Source organism: Cryptomeria japonica, chromosome 11, assembly GCF_030272615.1.
Source record: "Cryptomeria japonica chromosome 11, Sugi_1.0, whole genome shotgun sequence".
NCBI classification, from domain to species: domain Eukaryota; kingdom Viridiplantae; phylum Streptophyta; class Pinopsida; order Cupressales; family Cupressaceae; genus Cryptomeria; species Cryptomeria japonica.
Genome location: NC_081415.1, coordinates 171,610,813 through 171,634,158, shown reverse-complemented (window position 1 = coordinate 171,634,158; position 23,346 = coordinate 171,610,813).

The following is a 23,346-nucleotide window of genomic DNA, read 5'->3' as shown; positions in this document are numbered from 1 at the left end:
GAGGACCAATAGAGGGTGTAATGTTCCCTAGACATGATCCCTACTACTTTTGCCAGTTTTCAAAGAGCAGTTCTGAATCATCTCATACTTCTCAAATCTAGGTGCACAATGGAATCCTGAAACTATAGCTCACTATTTTCTCAGATTTGTCTTCATTTCCAGCACTCCATCTTAATTCAACTAGTCAACTTACAAGAGAGGGTCAAATACTGTATTTTAATTAATCTAATTAGTATTCAGTCCTAATATGATTAGTGACTGAATCTACTATATTTCCCTTCCCTTTTTTGAATGTAAAGGTCTTCCAAGAGAAATTGATTTGGTGACTTCTCCCTCCTATGTTGGAAATCGCCGAATCAAATTTTCCACTTTACATTGACAAGCTTCAACACCCCCTAATTGTTGTGATAGAGAACTAGAGATTGGACTTCATAAATGTCAATATCAAATAAAATATGATGTAATTAAATTGCCTCTCATACAACTCCTCATGTAGAATGATATTTATCTAGAGTGGAGGAGAGAGTGACAACAATTTGCTTCTTACTTAACCACGAAATAGGTCGAGATCCAAGATGAAAAATGTATCTAGAAGTTGAATCTTTCCTATACTAAGATCTATATAGCATAGTCCATGTCAACATACCCCTATAAGAAGACCTGATTATTCTTATTTTAGTGTATATTATAATCAAGTATACCATAGACATAGCCCAAAACATGCTTAGCTGCAATCCAATGAAAATTCTTCAACTATTGGATAAGCTTGGATTTATAGTTGACAACAAAGCATAAATTTAGTCTCGTATACATCAAGTAAATTAGATTCTCCACAAGTTACATATAAAAAGTCTCATCAACCTAAGGTAAATCCTAGAAGAGAGATAGTTGCCAATTTTTTCCATTAGAGTGAGTATAGGTTTACAATCAGACATGAAAAACCTTTCCAAGAGTGTCTCGGCCTATTTAATCTATGAGATAAAAAATTTGATGCTCCTTGTACCATATCTCCAAGCCAATAAAAAAGTGAATTAGCCCCAAATATATCATGTTGAATAACTTTTTAAGATCATGCTTGATAGTATCAATGAGATTTTCTAAACTCCTTATGATCACAAGATCATCCACATACAATGCAATAATGAAAATACTTGTCCCTGACTTCTAAATATACAAATTAGGATTAGAGGGACTATGTATTAAATAATTATACAAAAAATAACCATCTATCTTGATGTAGGTAATGCCCAATGAGCTTGTTTAAGCCCATATAGTGAATTAATCAATTGACATACCTCATGAGGATTATGTTCATTGATAAGGCCTTTTGGTTGGAACACATGTAATTTTTTCTTCAAGCTCACCATTCACGAAAGCGCTCTTGACATGCATCTGATGAAACCTCCACCCTTTCAATGTATCAAATGCACACGCAACTTTGATAATAATTAACATTGCATTGAATGCAAACATCTCCTCATAATCAATAACCTGTTGTTGATAATATCCTTTTGCAACAAAAATTTCTTTATATTTGTTGATGGACCCATTTTCCTTGTATTTTATTTTGAAAACCCATTTTTGGCCTATGAGTTTCTTTTCTACAGTTAGATTAACAATATCCCATGATTTATTCTTCATCAAAGATTCATACTCAACAACTATGGCTTGTTTCCAATGTGGTTGATTGGGAACCTCACAAGGTGTATTACGATTAGTATTATTCACAACTAGACTCATTAGTGTCTGATTCACCTCATTTATTGCTTGACTTCTTTGCCTTACTTGTGTAGAGACGTCTGGAGGAGAATATATATGTGTCCTTGATGGTGGTTTGAACCCATTTCAAATGTGGATATTGATGTTGTTCTAAATAAATACTCTCCAAAGTACCATGATCAACAAACATTCCCCTTGAAACTCATCTTCATCTTCTTTTTAAGAAGATTCCTTAATCACATCATTTGACTATGAGAGAAGTCTTTTGGAAGAGAATGTATCTTTCTTATGTACCAAGGAGTCAAAATATTGCTCATCACAAACTACATCTTATCTATCATAAGTAGTATGTATCTTAGGATCCATTAGATGATAATCTTTTGAGGTCACACTATAACCCAAGAAGCACTAGAGTGTCTTTAAATTAAATGTCTTCCTTCTATGAGCTAGGGCATGCATATCTGGAGTGCAACTGAACACTCTAAGATGATAAATTCATGGTTTACAACCACTCCATACCTCTTTTGGTGTCTTATCTTATAAAATCTTTGTGGGATCTCTATTGAGTAGATACATGACTGTATGGACTACTTCTACCCAAAATTGATCCTCTAACTTGGCTATTGAAAGAATGCACTCCATCATCTTTATGATAGTCAGATTGAGTCACTTCATAATACCATGTTGTTGAGGTGTATTGGGGGTAGTGAAATGTTGTTTGATGCCACTATGGTTCAAGAACTCTAGAAAATCCTAAGATGTGAATTTAATGTCAATCTAAGCTAAGAAGAAGAAGAGGTGTGTCAAACTTCCACACAACTTAATGGTATAAATATTCAAAACATGAAAAGGAATCACACTTCCTCATAATAAAATACATCCATGTCTTTTCACAAAAGTCATTTGTAAACAAATAGAAACATTTGTATCCTTAAAAGAAAGAAGGCAATGTTTCACATAGATCTATATGTATAGCCACAAGAAATTCCATGAGATGGGAGGTGTTGGACTTGAAATGATCGGGATGTTGTTTTCTTATAAAACCTTCAAAACATATAGGAAAAAAAGGGGGAAGATGTGGAAGATATCTTAAAATCTCCCTGAAACTGAGCTAATGGAGAGAGCAATTAGAAACATGACCATATCTATAATGCTAGAGAGCGGTGGACTCAACTGTAGAGACACAAAGAGCAACCAGAGAGGAGGAGATAACATCAAGGGAAAATAGGTAATCCTTCTTAGAACCTGTAACAATGATCATGCCATCTCATGAAATGAGACAACATTTGACAATATCCTTGACCTAAAAATCCACCTTAGGATTATGATTCAAAATTTGACCAACAAAAAGGATATTTATTGTCAAACCTGGAACATACATGAACCTAGTAAGAGAGTGGCTTCTTGTTCTAAGAGAGATGGTGATAATAGAAATGCCTTCTTCAACATTCTCTTTATCATCTCCAACCTAGATCAAATCAACAATAGGTGTAGTAGCCAAAGTATCAAACAACTCTTTATTCCCAATCATTTGTTTGTTGGCACTAGATTCTATCAACCAAACATCCCTCAAGTGTTGTGAGATTTGGGAGACAAGAACTAAGTTTTGATTGACATCACAATTTATTGTGTCTAGAGTATCCTCATGAAATGCCCCATCCATTTCTACTGCAACATGTTGTCTATGACATCTTTAGTGAGGATGACCCCTTGACTGTTGAGAATGATGATGACCTAATGACCCTAGTTACTAAAACTCTCTTGGGTAAGACCATTTTTCCAACAACAATCAGTATCATATGTGTTGATATGTCAAATGTGACACAATTAATTAACCTTTTGAGGATTTTGTTGTTGTTTTTGATAAAGATAAATACAAAATTTTGTTGATGTTATGGTTGCTTATGTGAGGGTTTATTTTGAGAGTTCTAACCTCATCGATGTCTAGAAACTAGTGCTTTGTTTCAAAGTCATCTTTCAAGGATTTTATAGCTTCCCCTTGTTTAAGAAGATTCACCAATTTTTCAAATGACATCTTCCTCTTGGTAATTTTTAATGTCATGACATATTCAAAATTGAGAAGGTTGAGGTCTCAAAGTCACTAGAATGAGAAAATTGTCCTGCACCTTCTACATCCCAAGCCTCCTTTGATGTTGTTGCATCTCGAACATGTGTTTGAACCTCATGAAAGATGCTGAGTATGATCAACATCAAAGATTTAACATCGACCTTGTCAATTTTCTTCTATTCATTGACATCATTTGAACATGTTATTATGCTAGTTACAATCTCTCACAGCTCTTTGAAATGAAGAATTATGTGCATCTTGGTTTTCCATGTAGCATAATTAGACACGTCTAGAAGTTTCACATTTGAAAGGAGTCCGTTTGGAGCAGACATATAACACAAAAAGAAAATGTACTACAACAAAAAGTATTATTAATAATAGTATGATAATATAGACACTTTAATTGGACATGTACACACCCTTTGAAGGACAAAAAGAAACATTGAGGTGAGTTTGATAGGAACGTGCAATGAGTCGGGGATGCTTATCTGGGTATTCTACCTCGCCTTCATTATCGACATCATAGCCTTTTTTAAGTTATGCACACATCGACACCGAAAAAGAAAATATTCTAAGACTGCTTGTTGAATCAATTCATCGTGTTGCAGGTTCCTAGTGTTCTGGAGTGCATCTAATAAGGCGAAGCAGAAACCAGCTATGTCACAAACTATATGCTGTACTCCATGATTTCTCACCACGCTACTAACATCATCTGCCACGTTTGGCATTCAGTTGTCTTTGTAAAAAAAACCCAAATCTTCTTCTTCCAATATATACTGGTGCACTATATTCCTGATCCAAGATGTTACTATTAGAATTCTTTAGATATCATGTGATTCATATTATTAACAAATATTATTCACTAATCTCTTGCCTCTTCATTCATGATCTCTTTTTGTCACCGCCAACATTAAATGAGTACTTTCTGCATTTCTCACACGCCACTTGTAGGAGATCAAACATGATCATTTTCTATGCACCACCTTCTCTTGGTGGTCTATAGATAGATATTCACACCTCATCACACATACACCTCGACACTCATGTAGTAGGAAGATCCATTCATCTCCAACGTGCAACACATACCTCAAATGCCAACCATCTTGCCCATCCAACATCTGTGATACCAAATGTAAGACTATAAAATAATTTTACGATTATTCCAATCAATGTAGGCCCATATATACAAAGAAGAGTAGTATTTTTTGAATGGTCAAATATAATAAGGAACCAACAAACCAAACAGAATGCCAGACAATGGACCATGTAGAACAATGTATTAGTTACGGTAACACAATTTTTGTTGAGATTGACCTTAGCTACAACAAAATTTCCTAAAAACATGATTTCATTAAATTTTTTTGGGCAACATGTATTTTTGAACATATAGTTTTGTGAGTAAAAGGGTGAACTCAATAAGGCTTTGAAATTTTATAATGAAATTCCTCACAAAGCACAATCTAATGGAGTGCAATAAGCAAAGGGTATGACAAAAAAAGGTTTTTCAAAAATGTTTTAAAAAATTTCAAGAAAATATAATAAATGAAGTTGATTTCCATAGTATTATTTTTTTAAATCAATCCAATTTATGGTAAATCTAGATCTTCAAAATGGGGCATGGACATCTATTAGATCATAAATTTTTCTCACATATTATGGTTATAATTTACCTAGTGGAATTTTGTGCAAGAAGTAAAAGTATATATAAAGAATGCAAAATATTTGACAAATATTTCAAAAAGAGGATGAAATAATATTATCAAACTATTGTTTATATATTTGATTGTATGAAACAATGTGAAATCTTAAAGTGTAATACAAATAGAAGTTTATCAAATCTAATTACAAATGCTCATCTAAGCATATATGAAAAATTTAAAAGCATAGATATAGCATAGATGGATTATTTTTGTTAATATTATAGCTCATAAAAGAATCAAATTCTGGCAATATAAGGAGCTAGAGATTAATTAAACCATATTATAGTTCAACTAACATAAATACTTGGACAAAATAGATTACTAAGAAATGATTATAGTTTCAAAAATGCACATCGTGATTTTCACAAATAACTATTCCCAATAGCACCTTATATTGTAACTAACTTCAAACTAATCATAAATAAATCTCCTAATACATGGCTTGATTAAATAAAGATCAATACCCTTCACCATTGTGTTGTACATGTGCCTAGCAAATAGTTTACTCATGTCTCTTCTAGTGAGATTTTAGATCTTATGTTTATCCATGAATTACATTAAAAAATTTATTCACATTAGAAAAATCATGCAATCAGTTTCACATATATAGTTTTATGACAACATAATATTTAACCATGGACATCTAGAAACTCTTTACTGATTATAATGTCTAGGGTTCTTCATTAGAAATATATTATGGGACCATTACCTATATTGAGTATGTCAGGTAATGTGTTTGGCCAATGTGACATCCCTATTTATCAATCGTTGAGAAGGTTATGCTTAAAGTTGTGGAGCAGATTTGATATGATGCTTGATACCTATATCATTCAACAAAAACCAAAATATACCTATACATGAATAATATAGTAGAAGCACATGTATATAATTATTCTCCAAATGAGCCACACCATATTATGGTTAGTCACATAATACCTCATCAATTCATTTTATAAATTAATACATCACAATGAAAATGCAACATCATCAATGCAAACAAATTGCCATAATATAACATCATGTTATAACATCACAACATCATAGATGTATCAATCACTGAATTTACATGTATAAGCCATTGCGACATGATAAGCATGTAATACTTGCAAGATCAAATGAATACAAGTATACCAAGGATGTACAAGTGCGAGCCAATACAAAACAATAATATTATGTACAATCCATTAACACCATATATAGTAGTGATAGAGGATCAAAATAATGCTAGCATAATGCAATTGTGGAAGGCATTACATATTATGTTTTATGTATATATGATTATAGAAAAAGGACATAGGTATATTTTTAAAATATTAAATATGAATTTCTAAGTATTTTAAAGAATTCAAAGCAAAACTTGATTTGTAGACTAATAAGAAAATAAAATGTTTGAAGATTGATAATGGTGTTGAATTTCACTCTAATATTGTTGATAGATTTTGAAAATATTGTGTCATTCATATGTACAGGACAACACTATATTCTCTAAACCCCTGCCCTATGCATGGACTGCTAATACATTAGATTTATAATTAATTTTATCATAAATCATACATTTAATTTAAGTTGAAATTTATTCAATATTTTCTCACACAAGTGATAGTATGGCATCCTGCTAGGAATATGAGAGCCAAATAAGTGGTAATTGGGTAAAAGTTGATCAACAAAAGCTTGACCCCTTTCTAGTTGTAGTGCCACAAATATGACTAGCCTTTTCACTTGTGAGCAAGTCCATTAGGAAGACCCTTTATTCTTAGGGTGATGAGTATTATTGAGTGATCATATATTTTAAGAGTATTATTGAGTGAATGTTTTCTAGAGAGTATTGTTGTAGCAAAATCCTATGAATCAGCTATGTAATAATATTATTTCACTATAAAGGTTCTTTATTGTTTTGGTAATCTTCTAAAATGATGTTAAAAGATAAATATTTTAAGCATAAAATTAATTTTTTAGTGTGAAATTGTTAACTAGAACTTATATTGGGAGGATCAAGAACAACAACAACAACAACAACAACACACAACACAATAGAAAATTGACATGAACGTTGTACTTCAATTACACATTCTTGCAAGTTTGTGAAGCTTTGATCGAGACTTAAATGAGAATGACCCTAAGAACCAAAAGCTTTTCACCATTTGACTTCTACCTTCCAATGGGGTTTTATCTATCCATTGATGGCAATCTACTATAAAATTTTATCTAAAAAAGAAAATTGAAAACAAAATGCTTTGAAAAGTAAATTGATATAAGATAATGATAAATTAAACATAAGATAAACATTTTTCACTTCTTATATATTACAAGTCAAAATTGAAGACCCAAAATGTCACTCTCTTTTTAAAGAATTATTCACCCAATCACCCACTAACACCATCACACAAATCTAAATTAAAAAGGGATCTGAATGGTGTGAATATTCTTAAACTCATTTGGAGATTACAATTTTATGTGGATTATATTGATTTACTTTGTACTATTATAAAGATGTAATTTATTATTGATAGTGTTTTTTTTCTTAAAGATGTTAGTAAACTGTTATTAGTCTACTATTGATATTGATATTGATATTATGCTTATGTGAGATGGAATTGAGTTGTTTTAATTATCTAATATTTCATTCTAATAAAATCAACGTTTCCATGAAAGAAGATAAAGAATATAATTTATTTCTATATTACCTACATTCTTTTAATTATGTAGTAATACCTACTAATCAATATAATATATTGCAAGATATAAGTTTATACAACCATGCAACAACTTTTCTTTAACATAACATATTTTTCATAAATTTCATTGAGGAGCAAAAATGGAAAGTCGAATCGGAGAGGGTGAGACTTTGAATAGTTTAGAAATTGTGATGAGGATAGAGAAAGAGATGAGGATGTAAAGATCGATGCTATCAGTATCTATTCAGTCTACTCTACTGGCATTGATGTTGGTAGTGGCGTTTTTGTTGGTGAGGGTGATACTAAGGGCGAGTCAACTATTGATGGAGATGGAGCTCTGGTGGAGGCTTTGAGCTGTTCTTGCATGCAGAGGGTGTCCTTGCGCCTCTATTCCTGAAGGTGACAGCACCTATTTCCAGATTTTTGTGTGCTAGCTCTGGAGTGGGTTCTAGGGTGTAATATTTGGTAGGGTGTAATATTTGGTGTTGAGAGTATTGTGTGGTTTTTGTAGAGAATTTGTGTTTTTGAAATGGAAGTCACAAATTCAAATTCTATAGGAGGTAAGGTATGTACACCTTGTCTTTAGTGCAGTTACATGCCTCTTACAAAGAATATGGGATAGTTCAAATCCTACAGATTGCTGGTATCCTAGGCTATAAAAGATCCTTTCCTTTCCTTTCCTTTTGTGGATCCCTAACCATATATTAGGAGCACAGGGGGTGAGTTTGATATCAGGTTTTCGGTTGTCTTCAACACGGCATGTGATGGAATGACTTAAATCACACACACTAAGCAAAGCATACATTTCTAGGCTTAAAAGTGTTAAACACTCGGAGTTGGCTGAACTTTTCTTAGCTTAATATGTTGCTTAGTTTATGTGCTCACACTAAGAATACACTTTTAGACTTAAAACTGTTAAACACTCAAAATTGACTAACATTCTCTAAACTTAATATATTACTTAATATGTGTGATTTAAGACTGACTATCTGAAAGCAATCGAAAGTCCTTAAAACTATTACAACACTTATCAACCTTATACTCGACCAACGCCTCCTCCCCGTGAACAACTCAATACGTTATCATCAAAAGCCATATGCAGAGTCACTATGCCAAATTCAAAAACACCTTCAAAATAAGGAATCTCTACAGTGAAACAATGTTATTACACAGTTGATTCAGAGGGCACTACTATAATAATACTCTCTGAAAAACAATCACACAGTATTACCTCGCCACCCTTAGCATAAAGGGTCTGCCCAGTGGACGTGCTTGCAAGGGCAAAGACTGGGCTGCATATATGTGGCACTGAAACTGGAATGAGATCGAGCTTCTATTGATCAACTTTCACCCAGTTCCGTATTTATATACACAATATACACACATTAAAACTGATCCAGGAAGAAAACTCACACTCAAACAAACAGAATTAAAGTAAAACATTTAAATACATATCACTTATACACAAATTCCAATAAAGCACACATATATACATGAGTTGGGTCACTGGAATTACGGGCAAGAAGAGTTTCCCTGCAATCAGACGCAACAAATCTTCTCTTCTTACATGTGATACCCAGAGCAAGATGAGGATAGGCTGACATATTCGGCTTTCATACTGCTGGCAGGATGCCATACTTGCTTATAGCTTAGAAAATAAGATGTTAAAAGCAATACACAATTCGATTGACTTGAGTACGTTGTCTTCGTGATTTGAGGTTTGATGGTGTTCATATATGGCAAGAAAAGGAATATTAGTTCATAAAGATTTATGAGTGGAAGGGGATGGAATAAACCTTTTTTTTTAAATCTTTAGAACGGAATAAGTTCTTTAATGTGATAGACCAAAGATTCAATAAGTTGTCACAATCACAATCCCAATCACCGCATATTGGGCTCGAATTCTACTGGTAGGATGCCATACTTGCTTATAGATTAGAAAATCAAATTGTTAAAAGCGAAAAAACAATACAAATGAGTGCGTACGTTGTCTTCCTGTTTTGAGATTCTATGGTGTTTATATAGGTCAAGAAAAGGAATATGAGTCCATAAAGGTGTATCAATGGAATGGAATAAAATAAAAGTGAGATACAGATCATTTGTTCTCCGATCTTTACAATGTCTTTTTCTTATTTGTACAATGGAATTAATTCTTTGAAATAAATCAATAAGTTGAGTGTAAGCATGCAGAGAAGGGTTGTCTAAAAAGAGGTGTCATATGCACTTCATTTAGTTTTCGATTTTTTTTTATGGAAGTTCAAGTCTCATTCTTTATGATGTCAGAGCTTTACACTCAGAAAGACTTGATCCTTGGTGGGCTCATTTGGAGCCATTCAACTTCACCAATAGACCAAGGGCCCATTAAGTATACTCTATTTTTCTTATGAACAATCTAGAAAAATTCATAAAAGTTTTGGTTTGTACCTTCACTTGTGTGAGAAAATATTGAAGTAACTCTTCTAAGTACACATTTCGGAAATTAGTAAGAGAAATTTTTTTTCAAAAAGAACAATATCCCTAATCTGGTAAGACAACAACATTCTATATTACACACAAACATTTAACCTTATATTTTCTAAAATTTGCTGTTCAAATGAATAAATATATCGATGCCTAAAACAAATCCGATTTATGTACATTGATTCAATTAGATTGATCATAGTTAAGATATATGCAGATTTTTTAAAGAGTGTCTAAACTTCACTTTTAGTGTATTTAGGGCATGTCTCCATGTTGCTACTTAGCTTATTTTGGCTAGCAGCTGCTGCTCAACTTTTTAAGGAGCAATTTGTGGAGCAGGTGGCTCCATGGATAGTCAAATGACTGCTTGGTTTTATGTAATCTTTTTAAATGAAATTATTGATAATATGTTTTACAAATAAAATCTCTCTTTTTTTCAATAAGAAGACTGCTTATTTCTAGCCCCCCCTTTTTTCAAAGCTTATTTTCATTTTTTAAGCAGTTGCTCCACTAAAATAGCGAAAGATTCCAATTTATCATTTTCCCTTAATTAAAATTTTACATGGGAACACTCTAGCTGCTTAAATTTAAGCAGAAAATGCTCATAAACAACTGCATGAGGACATAAGGTTACTCTTAATGAAATATGTGCTTATAGAATAATCTAGTCAATATCTTTTAAAAATAAATCAAATCTAAAATAATCCCATAGAATATAATTATTGAATCATATATATACAATTATCTATGTAGAATATAAGATTGCACACTTTTGATCCATTTTACAATGGCTTGTAAACACATGCACTCTCATTAAATACAATGATTCTACACATAAATTTATTCAAAGACCATTTTAGTCAATTTATGGAGCCATTTGTGTTTTGTGTAAGACATTTTCTACCTTTTTATTATACTTGACCATGAGCTTTAATTTGTTTTATGAATTGTAATCTATAAAATGGAGGTATGAGTTGTTGCATGATATGGTACTTAAAATATGGGGTGTATTATTTAATTTATTTTTTATTGGTTAGTTTGTATGTTTTTTTTTTGAAAAACAAATTTATATTAAATTAAAAATTCAAATAATTGTATTAAAAATTCAAACAGCAATAGGTCCCATTAAAGTTCATAAAGCCAAAATCTAAAGAGGTTTGTTACAAAACCATGATCAAGATGTCTTATAAGAGAGCACAAAAACAAAAATATGGCACAAAAATCATATAAAACTATAAGCCTGAATCATGAGGAAGAAGTGAAAGAAGTTGTGAGCTATAAGTCAAAGAAAGAGATCCTTGAAATTTGTAAAATTGAAATGATTTTATTTATTTATTTTATTTTAAAAATATACTAATTTTATTTATTCATAAAATTAAATTTATCTATTTCTACAATTATTTCACTAGCATCACAGTCTACCTAAAAATACCTTATTAAAATCTAGAAATGCCAAAATAGGTTGCTCCATGACTTTGATTTTCAAGAAATTAAAAGTTTTTTTTTCTCCTTTATTCCACTTAAAGTCTTTTCTATCCCCTCTCATTGTTTCAGCTAGGTGTCCACAAATCTAACTGAAACTGATATTTTTTTTTTTATTAAAACTAGCAAAACAATGAAAAGATATCACCTCAATAGATATCCTTAGGCTAGGCTAGCCAAAGATAGCCTTTACTCTCTTTAGGTGTAATTTATGACCATTTATTGAAATAACAAATCCCAAGTAGACTAACTCTTTCACAAAATTGTGCTTCTTTAGGTTAATCAATAACCTTTCCTCTTTTAACTTCCGAAACACACTACGAATATGCATTTTATATTCTTCAAACATTTTAATAAAAATCAAAATACGACTAAACAATAATAAACCTACCCAAAAAACTCTTTAAATACTTCATTCATGAGTTGCATGAATGTGCCTAATGCATTTGTTAGCCCAAAAGGCATGACTAACCAATCATACAAGCCCTCCTTTGTTTTCAAGGCCAATTTCCATTCATCTCCTTTTCTTATGTAAATTTCATGATATCTACTCTTCAGATCTATCATTATGAAGTGCTCAAATCCATTCAAACAATCTGTAATGTCATACATCCTCAGCAAAGAAAATCTATATTTTATAGTAATCTTATCGATAGATTGAGAACCCATACACATCCTCCATTCACCTATTTTTCTTTGGTGCTAGTACAATAGGTGCCACACATGGACTCAAAATCGCTCGAATCAACCTTTTTTGTAACAAATCCTAGGCTTATCTATTCAACTCTACACTCTCCTACAATCATTCTATGGGTTGCCTTTTTCGGCAAACTAGCTCTATGAATTAGGTCCATTTGATGACTAATATTTCTCATTGGTGGTAAGTCATTAGGTAGATTACTAGATACAATATCCTAAAACTCATCCAGCAAATCTACAACTTTCACACACATATCTTCTATTTCTTCTTTGTTAACTTTGTGAATTAAAGAAAAACATAGATTCTCATGTTTTATTCTCTCTAGAAATTTTCTTTCATTGACTTAGCATATTCTTGCATTATTGCATACATTTTCCTGTGTCCCCTTCAATGGCTTCATCTTGATCAAACTCCATCCTTTGTCAAAGAATAGGTATTTGCATACCCATCATATACTACATAGTTATCAAATTGTCCTGTTGTCCCTAAAAACATATGACAAACATCCATAGGCATAATATCGTATAATACCTCATCATGATTGTTTCCAATTTTGAACTCTACCCGACATTGTTGATTGACCAAAGCCTTATGGTCCTTCTACAACCAAGCAATCCGATAGGTATTTAGATTCTTTCTTTCTAAATTCAACATAATAACTATTTTCCTCTGAAACAAGGTTATTAGTACTACCATCATCTATTATAACATTACATATTTTACTATTACACCTACATATTGTGTGAAATATATTCTTCCTTTGGGCTAATTCTTTCTCATCAGTTAGGAAATCTCTCTTAGTAATAAGAAACTCTCCTCTCTCTACATATTCAAAATGTGTAGATTCAATAACTTCATTTACATGGGAAACTCATGCATTACCCTCAGGTCTTCTATTTATCCTCCCATGATGTTTAGGACACTCATAGGCTTTATGTCCTTCTTCTCCATACTCAAAACATGTTCCATCAAAGCTTCCTCTTCCAGGTCCTTTTCCTCTTTAATCTCTATTATTTTGTTCGCAAGGATAGAAAGAATCATTTCCTCTTATTTTAATTGTGACTAGTTTCATCTTTCTTCTTCTTCTCTTCATTTCGACCTCGATAGGTTCATGCACTAGTCTTTCCACCACTTTCTCTTCCATTTTTCTTTCCCTCAAATCTTCTATCTAGTTTCTCCACTAATTTTAAAGTAAATAGATATGAATCTTCAAGAGTAGACATTCTTACCAAGGTTAACTCTTCTTGAACACTCGACTGCAACCCATTTATGTAATAAGAAACTTTATCCTTGTTGATCTTTTGAAGACCTATTCCAATTAGGACTTGATATAACTCTTTTGTATACTCTTTGACAAACTTTCCCACTAGCTTCAATCCTTGCATCTTTTTTAACAAATAAATCTCATAGTCAACAAGAATGAATTTTCTATTCAATTTTTCTATAATTTGATGCTATCTTATTATTTTCTATTTTCCTCTTCTATTTTTATCTAATTGAACGTATTTCCACCAAATACTCACATGACCCTTTAGCTTGGTCTTTGCAAACTTGACCCTTTCTACATTTGTTCTTCTTTGAACTAATATCCCTCTTCAGATTCATTCTTACTTTCATCTTGTGCCCTAAAATCAAATCCTCTATGTAGCTCCTCTTGCAATGCCCTAGTTTGTCTTTGGAGGGCTCTAAAATTATCTTTTATAAAAAAATGTTTCTTCCACCATAGTTCCTTTCTAGAGGATTTTTTCTCAGTTTTCTCAAAAACAAACAACCACATTCCCAGTGCAGACTACCTCATATTCAACAATCTATTTAAACACTCAAGAAATTTTTCTCTTATACCACTTGATGAAGGGAACTCCCCTTACAAACCTAAAAACACAAAAAACCATAGAAATAAACAAAAAAATAGAAGAAATAAAACACTTACTTTTAATTATCTCAATGAAATACAATTACAAGATTCATAAATAGCATACTACACCCTCAAGGGCTTTCTTAATACAATAATGTGCAAACAAGAGCCACAATCTATACTACTGGAACTCTCTTTCTATCACCTTGTTTACCTTATTAATGTGGAATGTATAATTGTTGTACAATATTTTGGAGACTAGAGTCCCCTATTTTAGGGTAGAAAAACCCTAACTAACTAACCTCAGCTAAGAAAAATATTTTATTACATTTTTTGTGTGTGAAAATCTAAGGACCATATCTTTCAAATACATGGTTGGATCTTTAATCATTAAACATCCTTCAAAAACTTGGGAGGTACCTACAATGAGAGAGTGTGTTGATGCAACTCTAGTCAAGTTTTGAGCCCATCCAAAGCTTCTAAGGCCCTCAAAAATGCATTTGAAGTTTTAAATTGGAGAAATTTCCCATAAAATATCAAATATATCTTGAATTACACAAGTTATTGGGATAATTTCTTCACTTATTTATTTAATTTACCATTCAAGTGGTTTGTGTAAGATTTTGTGTAAAACTAACAAATTAAGTTAGAAATAGTAATCTTACAAAAAATAGTAACCCTGTCATTATTAGCCAAAAACTAAACGATATTTTTGGGTGATGAAATATTGCTCTTACACCCTAGATGCTTTAAATCATTAATAAATTCATTTATTAACATTTTTACAAAAAATTTAGAGGCAAATTCAAGGCACTTAAAGGCTCTTGATGGGCCCAAAAATTGGTTAAAAATAAAAATATTTTGTGACTATCACATTTGAAGGAGAGGCATTATCATGAGATATTTTCAATAGTATATTATAATGGAAAATTAAACCGTTTGATAAAAAATTATGACCCTCAGAAGTTGTTCTACTTAAATGAAAACATCAAAATATCTTCTTGAGTAGGAAAATGGACAACTCGACTTTATGGTGCCCAATTGGGAGTTAAAATTTCTAGAATATTCTATGTTAGTTATGGATTCTAGATAAACAAGGAAAATGACGGTAATGTAAAATACTTTTTTAGCATTGTAGTTTGTGGCTTTGACTTCCAAATTTATGTAATAAGAAATGCCTTGTGATTGTAGCCTATAATAATCTAAGTGTTATAATTTTATTCAATAGACATAATAGAAAGTAAGCATTTTATCTTATGTTTCCTGTTTGTTTCTCTATTGTTATTGTGTGTTGGGATATGTAAGGGTATTACACTTCATCAATATCTCTCTATGCCCCAAAATACACTAAAAGAAAAAAAGAAACAACTTGATTTTTTTGTAATACCTCCATGATATTACCAACATTCTATCCTTACAAATAGCAGTATGAATTCAATAGTAACCAGTAATGCTAAATCTATTAATCAATACATCCTCTACAAAATTATTCTTTCAATTTTCTATACCACATTGAGAATTTAAAGGCTATAATCATTAACAAATAGAACTCTATCATATAATTACCCTTAATAATTAACACGTCTAGTGTCATCTTTTCACTGGTATTAATATCTACTTATCCATATATTTTCCTAATACTATTATAATAAAATTATTATTATCATTTAATTTCAGCTTAATACCTTTATAAATTCTTTTATTTCTTTTATTCATATTTATTTATTTAATTATTTATTTGAAAATTGATTTCTAATATAAATATTAATTTGAACAAAAGTAACATAGCATTGAATAACTTATAGATTTCTTTGTACCTACAATAGTACACCTATCTATTAATTCCACGTGTTGAATATTTGACAAAACATACATGTTAGCATTTTTAATATTCAACTATAACGAGTAACCTTAATACCCATTATAAACCTACTAATATTGTTGAGAAACGTATGAACACTCTAATAGTTAATTTATTTTAGCCAACCATCTACAAAAATAAATCACCCATTTATTATTTCCTAAGATGAACATCCTTAATTGATACCCATTTTATTTTCATAATAGTCTCCATTGCTTATATCATCCCAAAGACAATTTCTTAAATCTACCTATTCTAGTAGAATCATCATTAATTTTGTTCCTCAAAATATTGTATTATGATTTCTTTAACTCATAAGTAAATTACAAAATTTCTACCCTCGTAAATATCATGACATGTAATTTTGTTTTTCTATTTTATTTGATATATACCTAGTTTTTAACCATTCTAATTCTTATTCTAAGAGAAGTCATATATAAATAAATTATATTTTGTATTGATATTCAAAGTTATTACAATTGGTAGAAATGAATGAAGTAAACAATTTAAACTAAAATCACACCATAATAAAGAATAACTTTATTTTTATTTCTTAAATATTTTATGGGATAAACTAAAATGAATATTCATTCTAATTTGAAACCAAAAAAAATTGAGAGTAAAATGGAATGATTCTATTGTGGTTTTCCAACTATCTTACATGATAAAGTAAATAAAGGAAAATTCTTTCTAATTTTATGAGATAAAATTATTTTTATATAAGGAAAATGATTTTGTTATGTTTCTAATAATTTTTGTAGGATAAAGAATAGTAAAATTTCATTCTATTTTTATGAACAAAAATTGAGGTATATAACAGAAATTATTCTATTATAATTTTCTAATTAATTTGATATGGTAAGAAAAATAGATTTTCATTCTTTTCTTTTTTGTTAAATGAATAAATAAAAAAGCAAGTTCTGAAATAGAAATGATTCTATTATCATTCACACTCATGGATATTATGTTGATGCGTTGATTGCCATTCATTTACAATTTCACACTAAGAACATATTAATAATTTTAAAAATTACTCTATTAATATTTCCTCGAAACCATTCTTTCTACAATTCATTAATATTATTCACTCATGGATATTATGTTGATGCGTTGATTGCCATTCATTTACAATTTCACACTAAGAACATATCAATAATTTTAAAAATTACTCTATTAATATTTCCTCCAAACCATTCTTTCTACAATTCATTAATGTTATTCTCTCTAAAATATGGTATTTGCAGCTGTTACTTCTAACACTTCTCACAGAGTTATTACTTGCTACAGTTATTTCTTTTACTCACTATAATTATTGTCACCATGAGATCCTCATATTTCCTGTCTAACTGCAAATTAATACCATGATGTTAATTTGTTAATGGAAGTGAATGGATAGCGACGCAAGACATGGAGTAGATTTATTATTATTGACCAAAGAGTTCTTTTGCATTGATACATCCCTCCTATTCCTCGGTTCTTATTAATTCTACCAGCTTGTATTTATGAAGAGTAGCTAGTTTACGCTTTTATCTGAAATTATATTTTCCCCCACTCTGATTGGTATGAGAATAAGTACACCTCTAGTCAAATCAAGGATGTGGCTTTGCAGATGGTACAAGATTTGGATGCTTACAATATTAAGCAATGTGAGGGGTGATTATCTAGAGTAGGTAAGGCGCCAGAATGTTCCCTTACAAGATTTCTGCAGCTCTAAGGGTACTGGACGCCAATGAAGGAGAGATGGCGAAATTGGAGGACGTCAAAATATATCAAGCTTCCCTATCTTCAATACATTAATCTTAATCTTAGTGAAGATATCTAGATCTAATTAATATTCTTCAGACTTAGTCATCTCGGCTTCCAATGTACTGTGAACAGCTTAAATAATTTATCTTTGTTGTACAGCCTTAGATTTATTAAGGGATAGGTAATAGCTGCAGTTGGTAACAGAAAGTCGGTGTGCATTATGACCCCTTGCAAGAAGGGTTTATTAGCTATTCTTTGGTCAAAATATCAATAGCTACATAATAAATTTACACGCCTAACCTGCAAAGCACTAAATAGGTATGGTTGGCAATACCTATGTTAGAGTAATGTTAACTTTAACTAAGCACTCAACATTTGTTCTATCACAGTCTTCTCCATTACTTATGGAAAACTGTTGATTGCATGTTTCACATTCAGTCTTCTCCTTGACTTACGATGATATATGGTGAGACTGCAGTTTCATGCCTGTTAGGACAGCAATGCAACAAAACTAGATCTAAGCCAATGAAGGAGAGACTCAGTTTTCTGAAATTACCCTCATCTCCTCTATGAATTCAGCTCTTATGAGAATTCTTTATCTGTATAAATCTGCATTTTACAGTTGTAAGTTGCACAATGAATTGATAGAATTTCATTTTCAGCTGTTCTGTTTTTCTTTTTCATTTTTCTGCAAGTTTGTCTTCTATTTCCAGCTAGACCTGTATTTTGCTATGTAGAAAATTTAATATGGTATCAGAGCCTAAGAGCTAGGAGGAAGGACCAATTATTTGCAAGCAGATTTATGAAGAATGGAAGCTGGCATGAACCGTTGTTTCTAGAGCATGCTCCTTGCTTCCTTTGTTCATGCTCTTTCTGTATGGGTCTCGCCTTCATCTTCTCCTTTGTGACACATTTCAGTGGACCTGTTCTGCCTCTCCTTTGTCATATTATGAGGAAGTTTTTCTACTAATAGTGCTAATGCTTCCTTGTTTTTGTTTTCAAGTTTGACCAGTTCACTAGTGGCACTTGTATTTTTGACTAGCAACTTCTTTTTGCATGGTTGAAGAGTGTCAATGGGATCACTCATGCAGATTCATGTGCCACCTGCATCTTTGAATTTCAGATGTTTTGCTTTTGTTTATCATCTAACCATTGTTTGAGTAGTATCATTGAGGGCACTCACATAGATTCTCGATCTTGATCATCATCTTAGCCTTTGAGGAGGCTCTTCATTCAGCACTAGGGTAGTTATCATTTGACAATTGTCCACACTCTTCTTGTATCTCAAAGGATGTTCTTATGCACTTCATAGTTGTAATTTTGAGGGGGGGTTTTGTTCCCACTGGGTTTTTGCTCTTTCTTTTTTTTCCTTTTCTCCTTAGTTGGAATTAAGAGGGGGTGTTAGAATAATGTTAACTCCAACTAAGCACTCAAAATTTGTTCTATCACAGTCTCCTCCATTACTTATGGAAAACAGTTGATTGCATGTTTCACGTTCAGTCTTCTCCTTGATTTACGATGATTTATGGTGAGACTGCTAAGACTGCAGTTGCATGCTTGTTAGGACAACAATACAACAAAATTAGATCTAAGCTAATGAAAGAGAGTCTTAGTTTTAACTCTAGCTTTTCTAAAATTAGCCTCATCTCCTCCATGAATTCAGCTCTTATGAGAGATCTCTATTTGTATAAATCTACATTTTACAGTTGTAAGTTGCACAATGAATTAATAGAATTTCATTTTTCAGTTGTTCTGTTTTCTTTTTCATTTCTCTGCAAGTTTGTCTTCTATTTCTAGCTAGACCTGTATTTTGCAATCTAGAAAATTTAACATGGTATCAGAGCCTCAGAGCTAGGAGGAAGGACAAATTATTTGCAAGCAAATTTATGAAGAATGGAAGCTGGTGTAAACCTTTGTTTCTAGAGCATGCTCCTTGATTCCTTTGTTCATGCTTTTTTTGTATGGGTCTCGCCTTCATCTTCTCCTATGTGACACATTTCAGTGGACTTGTTATGCCTCTCCTTTGTCATATTATAAGGAAGTTTTTCTACTGATAGTGCTAATGCTTCCTTGTTTTTGTTTTCAAGTTTGATCAATTCACTATTGGCACCTATATTTTTGACTAGCAACATCTTTTTGCATGGTTGAGGAGTGTCAATGGGGTCACTCATGCAGATTCATGTGCCACCTGCATCTTTGAATTTCAGATGTTTTTCTTTTGTTTGTCATCTAATCATTGTTTGAGTAGTGTCATTGAGGGTACTCATACATTAGATTCTTGATCTTGATCATCATCTTCGCCTTTGAAGAGGTTCTTCATTCAGCACTATGGTAGTTATCGTTCGACAATTTTCCACACTCCTCTTGTATCTCAAAGGATGTTCTTATGCACTTCATAGTTATAATTCTGAGGGGAGGGTTTGTTCCCACTGGGGTTTTGCTCTTTCTTTTTTTTCCTTTTCTCCTTAGTTGGAATTAAGAGGGGGTGTTAGAATTATGTTAACTCCAACTAAGCACTCAAAATTTGTTCTATCACAGTCTCCTCCATTACTTATGGAAAACTATTGATTGCATGTTTCACGTTTAGTCTTCTCCTTGATTTACGATGATTTATGGTGAGACTGCTAAGACTATAGTTGCATGCATGTTAGGACAACAATACAACAAAATTTGATCTAAGCTAATGAAGGAGAGTCTCAGTTTTAACTCTGGCTTTTCTGAAATTACCATCATCTCCTGCATGAATTCAGCTCCTATGAGAGATCTCTATTTGTATAAATATGCATTTTACAGTTGTAATTTGCACAATGAATTAACAGAATTTCATTTTCAGCTGCTCTATTTTTCTTCTTCATTTCTCTGCAAGTTTGTCTTCATTTTCCAGCTAGACCTATATTCTGCTATGTAGAAAATTTAACATGGTATAAGAGCCTAAGAGCTAGGAGGAAGGACAAATTATTTGCAGGTAGATTTATGAAGAATGGAAGCTGACGTAAACCTTTTTTTCTAGAGCATGCTCCTTACTTCCTTTGTTCATGTTATTTCTGTATGGGTCTTGCCTTCATCTTCTCCTTTGTGACACATTTCAGTGGACCTGTTTTGCCTCTGCTTTGTCATATTATGAGGGAGCTTTTTTACTGATAATGCTAATGCTTCCTTGTTTTTGTTTTCAAGTTTGATCAATTCACTATTGGCACCTGTATTTTCAACTAGCAACTTCTTTTTTCATGGTTGAGTAGTGTCGATGGGGTCACTCATGCAGATTCATGTGCCATCTGCATCTTTGAATTTTAGATGTTTTGCCTTTGTTTGTAGACACCTTTGGGTGATTGTAGCCATATGATTTTGACATCATTGTATCATGACACTTGTGATTTTGATATATATATGAGATGATTCATCTTTGCGGCAGCTATATGCATGTGTACCTATGTAATGCATGTTTCTATGTGATGCTTATGTATGGGTGCAAATATGTACGTCATGAAATGCAATATTTTTGTTCTTTTATGTTTTTAAATGTTATGCAAATGCAAATGGGAATGTATGAAATGGAGATGAATAGGATAATGCAAATAACTACATGATGGGAATATAAAATGTGCTAACATGAGCTGTGTGAAAGATGTGGTGCAATTGTGATATGAAATATGTATGTATGAAATGAGATATGTGATAATGCAGGTGTAGAGTACATGAAATGCAGATATTTTTGTGTGTCATTATACTCAGTCATGTGATAACGGGCTACACAGACTAAAGGATGATGGAGGTCAATCAAGAAAGGGAAATGAAAGATAAAAGATATGGAAGTGAAAGAGCTTCTTGTGCTATTACCATCATTGAGCTTTATTATGGAGAATAGGTTATGAAAATCGAGGTATATGTTCGCTTGGAAAGTCATTGTACCTGTTTGCATGGAGATTAGACAGTCACAAACAAGGAATGCCCCATTTCACACTAGACTCACAGTGTCCTCATATCTTTGGACAAGTCATAGCATTACTAAGAGACCATCCATATACAACAAAGAAAAATAGGTGACGATACCCCATCCTCGCCTTTCTATTCAAAGACATCCTAGAGATAAAATTTCTAGTCAGAGACATCCCGAAAAAGCTAAAAGACATGTCACCAAAAGATGAAATCAAAAGAAAACCAAGACTCGACACCAACATCCACTATAGTCCTCAAGTTTAGTGTCTCTTGTCACTTGTATAAGTCTATTTGATTGTGGTCATAATGTTTTCATTCACTAAAGGATAGATAGCACTGAACCATAATGTTGTTTGAGTCTATTGAAAGATTTCATTTTTTGAAGCCCATTGTTCCTACGTCTTATCCGAAACTAGCCAAATCCATGAAACTGATACTTTGTTGTAGAGAAGATGAAACTTTATTGCAGATCGACGATGCAAGTGTTGTTTTCTTAGGGATTGTGAGAAGATAGACTGAAGAAAACTGGAAGAAACTATACTCCTCAAAACATGTGATGCTCTCAGTTCCACACCCATTACTAGATGTAGGATTTTCCTTAGCCACAGATAGGATCTCATTTATTATGGAAGGAAATGGGTGAAAAGGAAGGATTATTATGAATGGCTAACCAATCTTAGGTAGATCAATAACAAGCCATGATGGGAATGGGTAAGGTTTATTGTGGATGGATAGGTTGCGAGTGTGTGTAAAGTGAAGGATGAGATCAAATCCTCAAGGAGGGAGGAGCAATGTCTCTACAAATGGTGCAATTTTCACCATGGTGCTTGCCCAGGGTGCCACCAAAGTGGTTTTCACCATTGGTAGAATTTATTTCTCTTTACTTTTTCCAAATTTTTTAATTATTTATTTATTTATTTATTTTTAGATTAGGATATTCCAAAGATCTATGTGTAAAACCTATGAAGGTGCATGTTGTTGATCGAATCTTCCAAAGGTTCTCCATTGGGTGTCAAAAGCTGATATGCACCTAATCCATAGACTGTTGTGGTGATGTAGGGACCCAGACAATTTGGTTCAAACTAACCCTTCTTCTCTTTGTCTTGTTGATTTCTTGGATTTTTTCTGAGAACTAAGTTACCCA